This window comes from Necator americanus, chromosome II, assembly GCF_031761385.1.
Source record: "Necator americanus strain Aroian chromosome II, whole genome shotgun sequence".
In the NCBI taxonomy this organism is placed as follows: domain Eukaryota; kingdom Metazoa; phylum Nematoda; class Chromadorea; order Rhabditida; family Ancylostomatidae; genus Necator; species Necator americanus.
In genome coordinates, this window is record NC_087372.1 from 31,632,529 (window position 1) to 31,643,802 (window position 11,274).

Genomic DNA, 11,274 nt, shown 5'->3' on the forward strand with positions numbered 1-11,274 from the left:
ACCTGTTCCTGTAAGTACTTTTGGAAGGTTGTGAGTGTTGTTGTTGTGAGTTATTGTGAGACATGAGAATATCTCTCGAATTCTGCATGCATTGATTCAGTTCAATTTAGCGTTTTTAGAGGAAATTTCAAAATGTCCAGCATATTTGTCGACAGCATTCTTCTGAATTATTCAACCTAACGGCTTTCCACCAAAGTTTTCGGACTCATCATAGTTTCGATTGGTTATTTATTCATGCCGTGCAACTAAACGTGGCTGCCACCTTCAATTAAAGCGAATTCCATTAGTGAGGCTACTCCGAGCCCAGTTATAGCAGCACGCCGCTAACAGCTGTTCTGCTCATTTCTTTTTCCCATTTTTCTTCACTTTCAACAAATATTGGTATGCATGTAATTTAGTTTGAGCAGAACACGCGCAGACATTTGTCAATTTTTTTAAGCAACACAGAAAATGTCACAAAATTGAAAGATGTAGATGAGGAAAAAAGGAGTGTCCCTTTATGTCCTACGAAACATTGAGTAATTGGAATGTACATAGAAAGGTCGTCTTTTTCTTTTCTCATTAAACGAACAAACGTCCAAGTTCCTAGCGTCTAACTCGGACGAACCAATTTGAGATGCATAAGAAGTCTTCTATAGTCCACTCGTTCGGATAAGTATCGCGAGCCAGGCTCGCATTTGTCCTTGAAAATGCTTCCGCGATAATTAACTATTTCCATGAATGGAAAGAGGTTAGTCAGTTGACCTGTCGAATAGTACTCGTCGGGCTTTTTTCTCCACATCATACCTTCATCGGAGGCCCGCACAAATCTTTTCCAAATATTTGCGAAATCGATTGAAAGTTTTGCTGTGAGTTTAGTCTTTATTCCGTAGTTTTCGGGAAATTTTTCGAAGAGAGATTATGTGTGTGGAGCACACACATAATCTCTCTTCTCCATAATCACAAAATCGTAATCGATGTAGAGGCGCACTTAGTCTCGAGCATAATGATGGCTTAATGGCTTAGCGATGAAATTGCTCTTCCCCGGTTTTATTCTTGCCTGGGAAAAACCGAGGCAGCACTTCCAGCTTTATGGAGAAATAATTCCCACTTACGCTGTGCGATATAGAATTAGCCGTAGAGAGGATGATAACTCTAGTTTTATGGTACTTTTATTAAGAAGTAGTGGTTTTCGTCGTCATAGAATGTGTAGCACTTTTCGTCCTGGCAGATTAGCATAGACGGATCAAGGCGACATGAAGCTCGACTCAGCTGCCTAAGCGGTTGCGCTCGAAGCGGCGCGGTGGAGATAGCAGCTGGAATCGAGGTGGGGCCATCGTGAACTACAGCAATGAAAGGTGTCAAAGGATCCTCACTCGATCCCAACTGTTACGCTCCACTGCGCCGCCTCGAGAGAAGCCGCGTACGCAATTGCACCGTACTTCATGTCCTTTGACTTTACTATAGTTCCTCATGTTGAGGTGTAAATTTTTTTTCAGAGAACCTATCAGGATTGCTTTTTTCCTCATGTCCTTAAGCGCTAGAATTGCAGGGAAGTAAGAAAAATGCACGGGATTGGTGAGTGACTCAGCATAGTTTGACCGCGCCCAAGAAAAAAAGTGGCACCTGCGAGAAGTTTGCAGCTGCTGCAATTGCAGAAAACAGTTTTTTGTCCTTACTTGCATAGATGTAGCGTTAGAACAAGTTTTCCTGTGAGATTAGTTCAAGTGTATTTGAATGTGGTGAAACATAAGCAAAGGAAGGCGGATGATTAGCGGAGGAAATAAGTGTGAATTAATAAGTGATAATTATGTAGAAATAAATAATAATTGCAAAGATGGTGTGAAAAATGAAATTTAAATACAATTATATAAAGTGGATGAAGTGTCAGGCGTTAATCAATCCGCTTGGGATGCGCCACCACGTTCACTTCAATTCAAAATCGTTTGAGGGTTACGGATGTGTCAAGCTTATACAACGAATTACACTGGCTACCCGATGTGTGATGTGTTAACGTTTTCATCCTCGCAGACAAGTTCAATTTATAGACCTCTGGTTCCAATTTATAGACCCCGAAGGGATAAAGATCTTGGCTGGCACTGGTGCGGATTCGAACCATCGATCGATCGTGTAGACACAAGGGAACCTTCTACCGACAGCGCTACACTCTCGCTGAATGTAGATCCTAAAAAGCAGTAAAAAATGAAGAAAACTTATATTGGAAGTCTGTACCATTCATATCCATATAACTAATAGAATCTCCTATTCTACATTTTTTTCAGCACTGGAAGTAGTTAAGCTCTTTGTTACGTGACCATGAATTGAATCTCAGAGAAAAAAAAAAAAAAAAAAAACGAGAAAAAAACAAGTAAAAAAAGGTTTCAAAAAATAGAAAAAAAAGCTTTTAAAAACAGTCACTATGGATACAAACTTCATTTTTGAGTTGCAAATACAGATAAAGTGGAAAAGGTCCACGAGTAACCCGACCGCTTTGACATGTTCGTTTGTGGATTTAATCCGGGATAATATGAGTTTTTTTTTTATTTTGCCAACCATATGTCACATATATGTTGCACACATACGATGTCGGCTCCCTAGAAATCGTCCAATATAAAATATGTTAATTGAATATTGAATAATTGTAATAAGGAACAGATTGACGTCTAAGACATTGACTTGCACTTATGGTTTTTATGTCGACGTGGCTGCATTAATGCACTTTTTAATGCGGCTCGTTAGCCAGATTTACAACCGTATAGGTGTGCAGCTCGAGCGTACATTTGCGTATCGGTGAAAAAGTTCGATTCTCGGAGACGCAAGCAGTGAAAGTAGCAAAAAACTGAAGTGCACACCACATGGCGACACCATCGGAAAACATCATTCGGGCATGCACTTAGTGCAGGAAAATGCACATATGTCAATTGCGGGATTTTCCAGAATGCTTTTATAGCTTGCAACGTCAAGAAACATTCGATGACACCATCGAATGTTTCTTGACGTCAATTTTCCGTTGTTATAAAAATAGTATCAGCACTTTTTTTTTGCAGGAGAAATGGGTTGATAAACTTCTGAGGTGCTGCTGTTGGTACGAAAAAATTAAATTATCGGTTAAAAAAAATGTCGGTAAAAACACGGGGAAAAATATAGTAAATCCAGCCATGTTCAAACCCTTATATTGATTTGGATCTTCAATTTTTCAAGAACAACTCTTGATTTTCTCAGGAACAGCTATTACGTTCCCTCAAAGTCGTTGTTGTCATAGAAATTTTGCAGTTCGTTCGATTTAATCAAATTCAAAAAAACAGTATCTGCCAGGTACCGTTGATCCAGATGTTTTGCATCTCAGTTTCCCACATTACATCGACATAATGCCATACCTTCTTCTCGCCGATGTTTTATGAATAATAGAATATTTTATACGCTAAATTATTGTTCTACATTGTTGTATTGTTCGCATGCCCACCGATTACATCAACATAATTTCTTAGCCATGTGATAAGAAATATTCGCACACCCATTTCCGAGAAATTCCCCCGAACTAGCCACAAATTTTCGTTGATTTTATGTTTAACTTCAAGGTTTTCAGATAAAAAATAACTTCCCAAAAGAAGCTGACTCCATGTTTACTTCGCTCGCTGAAATTGGGGACATTCTCCATGAAAATAGGAATAATCTAGGAATCTCTATCTTTTGAATTTTGAGAAATAAATCTTCTACCACAGCAGCAACTCTGTAAGCCAACCATCCTGTAATTTGGAGGAATATTCTAAATAAAGGTAAAATTCGGTAATTCCCTTCCGGAACGTCCTCTCTCGCTTCATTTTCTCTTTTTTTTTATTTATGCATCCATTTGTGTGTTTTATGTATATGTAGGTGTAGCACCACAGCACCGCCTTGAATAATCGATTTCTGGAGGAGCTTACTCGGCATTTTCGTACGTATGCACGTTAGTTTTGGAGTGCGCGAAACCTTTTGCCTCTCATTTCCTCCCAATTGTTCTTCCGTAAACAAACAAACAAACACACACACAAAGTCCTATTAAACAAAACAAAATCATATTAAGGATACATTCAGGTAGTCTTAGAATCTCTTAAGTAATCTCTCAAGTAATCTCTTAAGCTCACTTCTAATCCTTTCCTTCAAAAAATGTTACTGCAATCGTGATATTCGAAATTTAAAAGGCATATAACTCACAGTTTTAACTTTCCTCTCACTGATCTCTCATAATTTTTACATTTCGTTATTTTTTAACTTATTTCCTAATTTTTCTCGTTTATTTCACTGTTTTTTTTTACTTTATTGTTCTTTATTCTCGTACTTAAATGTTTACTTGTTTATCCGTGTCTGAGCATTCAGACTCTTAGCTGTTTACTTGTCTGCTTGTTTATTTTTCCAATTCCCTTTGCACTCGAAGTGCGCCAGAAAAAAAAGAAGACGGAATAGCATGGAAGAAAATTAGTTTAACAGAGCAGTAAAGGGAAAAGAGATTGGGTTAGAAAAGTGGATTAAAACCACAGCCGGAGCCGCACATCCCTTCAAAATATTCGTTCTATTCTTTTATTAATGAATGAACGATAGAAGAGGGCAGATGGAAAGGATGCAGGCTATCTTCCGCTCGAAACAAAGCATCAAACAAATCAAAACAAAGATGTCGTTGCGCTTCTTGCATGCATGTAGTCAAGAAACGTTTCACATCATTGGTTCGAGACGAGATCCCTCCTGACATCACTCTGCTGTTACTTTAAAAATTCAGAGCATACAAGTTTGAATGTTGGTCCCGTATTGGTTTCTTGAACTTATGCTTTTTTTCAATTTTTTTCTTTGGCACTCTTTTCGTGCAAAACTATAATCGTCCAATTTTTTTCATTCATTACAACCTTCGTTTCAAACCTTTTTCTTAGAAATTCGCCCGCAGGCTTTTGGTTTAACACCCTTTGCTTGCATTGTTCTTCTTTTTTTAAGCGCAGAGAAATATTTCCGTTTCTCGTATTTCACAACGTTTTATACGAGTAAAGTAAAATAGTGCTGAGAGAAATGAGGAGAGAGAAAAGAGGAAAGAGAGAGATGATAGAGAGAAAGTTCGGTCTTATGAGCTTACTTTTTTAAATTATTTGACTGAGAAGGATGTGAATTCTGGAACAATGAAACAAGAAAGTTTCTCTCTCAACATTGCGGAAACCTTTAATCCGTGTCCGTCTTATTTTGTGTGGATTTTAAACGTTTAAAATGTAAAAGTCACTCTCTGATCCCCTCTCTCAACGATATATTGCAGCGATATATCACTCCAAAAGAACAGGAAACGGAAAAGATGCGGACCAGAAAGAAAATTCGTTTCCGTCTTAATGTTGCTCTTTTTCTAAGTTTAAAGTGCTACCAAAAACGAACGTCGCAAGATTTCCTGGCAGATATCTTTGCAGCAGATCTTTTTTTTTCTTCTGCACGAATGCAGAAGAAAAAAGAAATCATTTTCATGATGCTTATTTTTGACGACAAGGGCAAACATTCCTGGGGAACGTCCAGGTTCTTAGCCGCAGGTGAAACCGTTAGAAATAACAAAGTTCTCATTTCAGCCAGAACTTTCTCTTTGATAGTTCCTCTTCGATCTTTTGCTTTTTTTTCTCTCTTCAAATAACTTTTTTCTCTTGGAGAGTAAAAATGGATTCCTTTCCATTTTGGAACATCTCTCAGGCTAGTTTTATTTTAATACTTATTTTTCCGAGATACAAAGGTCCTTTAAAGGTAGCATACCACAAAACTGAAGATGTTCGGACCTCATCGGGAAAAGGGAGGTTTAGGAGTGTAGATTCCAAATATGAGCATACCACAATTGACTCTCCCTAATCATCTTGAACACGGCGTGGGAAACGGTATTCCGTCACTATTTCCCCTACGAGACGCCTTATAAAGCCACTTTTGAACGTGTGCTAGTCTACGCAGCAGTCTATTCATTGGATTTCTCTTGAATAGGCTGCCGAGGAGACGTCATGTATTTTTTTGCCCCCTCGCTTGCAACGAGTGTACGAAGGTGGGGCGTCATAAGGTGCCTCGTAGAGAAATTCGCACAGTAATACTGTTTCCCACGATGTTTTCGAGATGATTAAGGAAAATTGAGCGCAGTCATGCTCGTGTTCATAACCGACACGCCTAACCCTATCTTTTCCTGGAGAGATCCCGATGATCGTCAATTTCGTGCTACTGCTGTCTACTAATCTATTTAATGTACATAGAAGTGGCACTGCGCGTGTTTCTTTTTCAATCATTGAGTGCTTATGGAAAGTCGGCCATCCTAAGAAAAAACCCCACATCGCAGCACATCTTGTTCGCACCGCAAGCGCTGCAGTCGAGTGCTCTCGCTACGGCGGTACGAACAGGTACCTTCCCGGTGGTATCTATGTTATTTTATGCTTCTCAGAACTCTATTACGTTGGAATAATCCATTTTCTTTCTTTGTTTTTTTTTTCTTGCTGTTTATAGTACATCCCTAAACAGTTAGACGATAATTATTATAATTATCTCTGGTAAGGATGAAGAGTTCTTAGTTCTAAATGTAGTTTTGATAATGCTAGTCTCTTCCAACTTAAAGAAACTGCAATGTATTATTTAACTATGAAGATAAATGTCACTAGATACGTAAGGAGAAAAAAAAAACTTTGAATACGGGTGCAGCAAACCTCGCTGCCCAGCAAAATGTACACTTTTCTTCATCAGGAATCGTAGGAACCATTCGTTGTTGCATCGCTTCATGTTCAAATTAAGTTGTTAGTAATTCAAATTCATTTGATTTATTTCTCTGATAACGTAATCCAACGAAGAGTTTATATGAGCTGGAACGGGCACTGAAATTTTGTGAGTTATTTTATAACTAATTCACTTATTTTATAATTTATTAGTGATTTCCATGGTTTATTTTATAATTAGAGTTCTAGACTTATGCACTAAAAAGATAAAAGATAAAGTTTGTGGCGTTAATCAATCCGTTTGGGAAGCGCCACCGCGATCACTTCGGTCCTGAATTTCCACCTATTTTTCTTTTTCTTCTTTCTCATTCAATTTTGATGTACTTCATTATAGATTATATTCATTATATTATTATTATTTATAGAGTTGTTTCATGTACAAATGGGATTTGTTGCTCGAAAATCTGGAAGTATCATAAGTTGGTGCACGTTGCAGTTTGCTTTACGTTCTGGTGCACTTTGAATGTACACAATTGAAAGTTTTTTTTTTCCGAATGGAGCACAGAAAAAATGCCACAAGGTCATATAGTGACGTGTATGGATGTTTTTTTTCATTTTGCAAAAAAAAAAAAACAATTCTCTAAGGTTATTACGTGGTAGTTCGAATGTTCTTTTGTCTTGAAACCTCGGCCTATCCTGTCTGTGTTTTGTTATAGTGTGCCTGCGAGGTTTTTAGATGGAACCTTTATTTGCCTGACGTTTCGGCTTTTTCGCCGTCTTCAGAGGCCTAAATAGAGGATGACTGGAGCAATGCTACGTTTATCCCGTCAAGTGCCACACTACCCTGGGGCAGTGCTTCGATAATCGTTCAGGGTAGTGAGAACAGAAACCCATCTACATTGAAAATGGTCTTACGTTTTGCTCCACCGGATGTGGCGCGGCTGGTTGCACGCACTTGTCACTTGAATACATGGCAGGAAAACGACGAAAAAGTTTGATAACATCCCTAGGAAGGCACAGACATGAGGCCCACAACGGAAACGATTACGATGTGAAATACGTTTTACTGGCTCATGAAACAGAAATATCGGCAAGGAAGACGTTGGAGGCGTTTTGGATTCTTAAAAGAAGCCCTTCAATGAATAATAAGAATGAATGCTTGTCGATAACGAATGAGTTCCTGCCACTTGTACCGCTCTGTGACCTATAATATATATTCTTGATATTCTGTGTGTAGATCAAATCATCTATATCGTCGCTGGTGATCTACACGCAGCAATACTCATTCGCTGGTATACTGAGTGACAAGTGCGTGCAACCAGTCGCGCCACATCCGGTGGAGCCAAACATAAGACCATTTTCAATGTAGAAGGGTTTCTGTTTTCACTACCCTGAACGATTATCGAAGCACTGACCCAGGGTGGTGTGGCACTTGACGGGATAAACGTAGCATTGTTCCAGTCATCCTCTATTTAGGCCTCTGAAGACGGCGAAAAAGGCGAAACGTCAGGCAAATAGATGTTCCATCTAAAAACCTCGCAGGCACACTATAACAAAACAAATTCTCCAAGGATTTGAACGCAATTATGCATTTAAATACATAATTAAAATGAAATTTAAAGTATAACAAAAGTACAGCTCCTCCCATAGCTCAAATTCAATTTTATTGAACATAACACCATAACTCCATAACTGAACTATTATATCTAGTGCCCATAGGAACTTTCCTAACCGCGTGCGTTAACGATGCTGATTTACAAAGTTCTGACTGTAGAAATACGCTTTAGACCGTAATCGTAAGAGTGAAATTATTTCCAAATTTTAGCAACCGATAATCTCTAGGGTCGCTATTTTGTAAACGATGGAAAGAACGCTCCGCCCAATTTCTATCGCTACGATAATCAGTAGCGCGTAATGTGAAACTCAGTGAAGCGTCAAACGGTGGACCAACTATTTCCTGTTTTCCTAAACAGTTTTCTGCGTCTTTCAGGCTATTTCTTGCCTGAATCGCATTTTTTAACAAAAAAAAACATTTTTGTTCCCACAATACATACAATGATTATACAATGATTTGCGGGGGAGAGCTGATGTGTCGAGTCAATGTTTTTTATTCTCCCCGACGACAGGCGCAGTATCAATTCATCGACTCTTGGATGGATGAAAAGTTTGGTTGGCATTAGGGCGGTTTCGAGCCATCGACCGTGCAGTCGTAGGCAAACCTCGTAACAACTGTGCTACTCTCTTTTTAACGCTTAGTCGTTATTAATTTTTGAAGGTATTAATGCTGTTGATCTTTCAAATAAGCGGATGACAAATTGTTCTCCTATCGAAATTGACAGAAAAAAATACATGGAATCCCCAACCAATATGTGCTTTCTTTTTGAAGATGAAAATCCATGCTTGAATTCGGAATAAAATGGATGCCTTGAATTGTTTTTTTCTAAGTGTCTAGATGTATTGTATTTATGTCTTTACTAATTAAAAAAATCAAAGAAATTAGATTTTCTTTATGATTTGTTTGTTTTCTTTTCCAGAATTACCCACAATGACTTCCTGATTTTGATTCTCTTTTTCTTCTTTTTCTTTCATCAGGTATTGCACTTTCACAGCCGTATTGATCGCTGCCGAAGACCATTGAATTCTTTTCGCGCTTCACATTTATGCGATATACGCATATGTGTGGGTGGGTCTGGCCCTGGCTGGACTTCTCCTAAGCTCCGTTAATTTAAATTTTGCCTCCTTGTACAAGAAGTCAGCAAGATTTTGATTATCACATTTTCTTCACTATTAATTTTCTTTTGACTGACTGGACGAATGCGTAGGAACTGCTTGAGCTCGACAGCTCAGCGGTCCCTGTCTGAATTCACCAAAATCATGGCACATCTCGATAAGCTTTTGATCGTAAAATAAAATTTTCGTAAATTTCCAGTTTTTATTTATGTAAGTTAGTAAATTTTGCTGTAATCTGTACGTCGTGGATAGGTGTTCCCAGGTTTTCGGACTTTCCGCTATTTTTAGATTTTGTTGTTTTTGTTTTTTCAGATTTTTAGATTTATTTCTATTTTTTTGCTGTGTCTAACTTCAATTCCTGTTTTTTTTTCCACATTTTGCTACCATTGCTTATATGTATTCGTTGTTTTCACTAAAATATTTAATTTTTGATGAAATTTGGTTGCCTTTCTCAGCTTTGGCAATCAATACCAGTTTTATACGTTTTTTTTTAATTTCCTTAGTTTCTTCCCGCTAAAAGTTTTAGCGTCATCTTTTGTTAAGTAAGCAGTGGATGATTAGTAATCGACAGAGAGGGGCGGGAGGAGAGGAGTGGTTTGGAACGGCAGTCACTCAATGGAATGAATAAAATGAGAAATTCGGCGTAGATGTTGAAGAAATTGTCGATACGGAAAGCGGCAATTCGTAACTGCGCATAGATTTGTGTTTTTCAAATTAACCGGTTAGAGCGACTATTTATTCATTTTCATTTTATTACCATTTTATTTTTTCACCACTCGATTCATTTCTTTCATCGTACCATTTTATTTGGTTCATCTATTTATCCGTTTTACGGTAATCAACACCAAAACAGTTAGGAGGAATAGAATATAAAACGAAGGAAAACGATGGAGATGAAGAGGTGGATCTATTCGATTTTGCCAAAATCTTTTTTTTCCCGCTTCCTCTTCGTCATGACTCATGTATGTCGTTTCTGTATGATGATGACGTATAAATGCGCTCGAAGATGATCGAGATGAATCAGTTCGACCACGTAAGTGAACGGCATCGGCGCACATAATGCCTGTCCGACCACGATGCCATCTTGTCGATGTTTGCAGCTGTTCGGCTCATTTCACTGTGCTGGTTATTGTTCGAGTGCTCTTTTTTTCGTGTCTGAATGATCCAGATGACCTCCGTTTTAAACGCTATGGATCGGAGGCTCCCGTATCGAAGTACTATTCGAATGAATTTGTCCCCTTTCTTCGAGATCCGCCCTTGTTAATATCTTTTTCTTATTCTATTTCTTATTCTATTTTATTTATTTCTCCTACATATTCTCGGATGCTTACATGCCCTCTGATGTTTAAAGGCATCACCCACGAATCTGAGGTGGTGCAGATTTCAGGTGAATTTATATACGGGATAGTAGATCATGGAGAGGGGCGTGATTACGTCCATTTCTTGCTAATTGGCGTAAAAAAGTACGGCAATTAGGAAGAAATGGACAGAATCACCCTCGTCTCCTACTATCCCTTATAAGAACACTCCACCTGAAATCCGTATCACCTCAGATTCGTGGAGTGATGCCTTTAAATAACACAGCCTTGTAGGATAAGAAATTCTCTTTCCAATGGTAAAAGACGTTTTATGAAGAACTTTTAATCTTCGCTGTATTTTTCTTTTTGCAAAACCCTATCGACTCTTTCTTCAACTGAATACTCGTAACTCTATTCGTACTAAAATTACCGGAAGCACAAACTAGTTTGTCCTCATAGGAACCCATTCAACCATGAACATAAGACATTTTTCCAGGAAAAAATATTCTTCTCTGTTCTTTGATATTTTTCCACTGTGCACAAATCTCTTTTAACCTTATAATGAGTGAAAATTTCTCTACGTAAAAGAG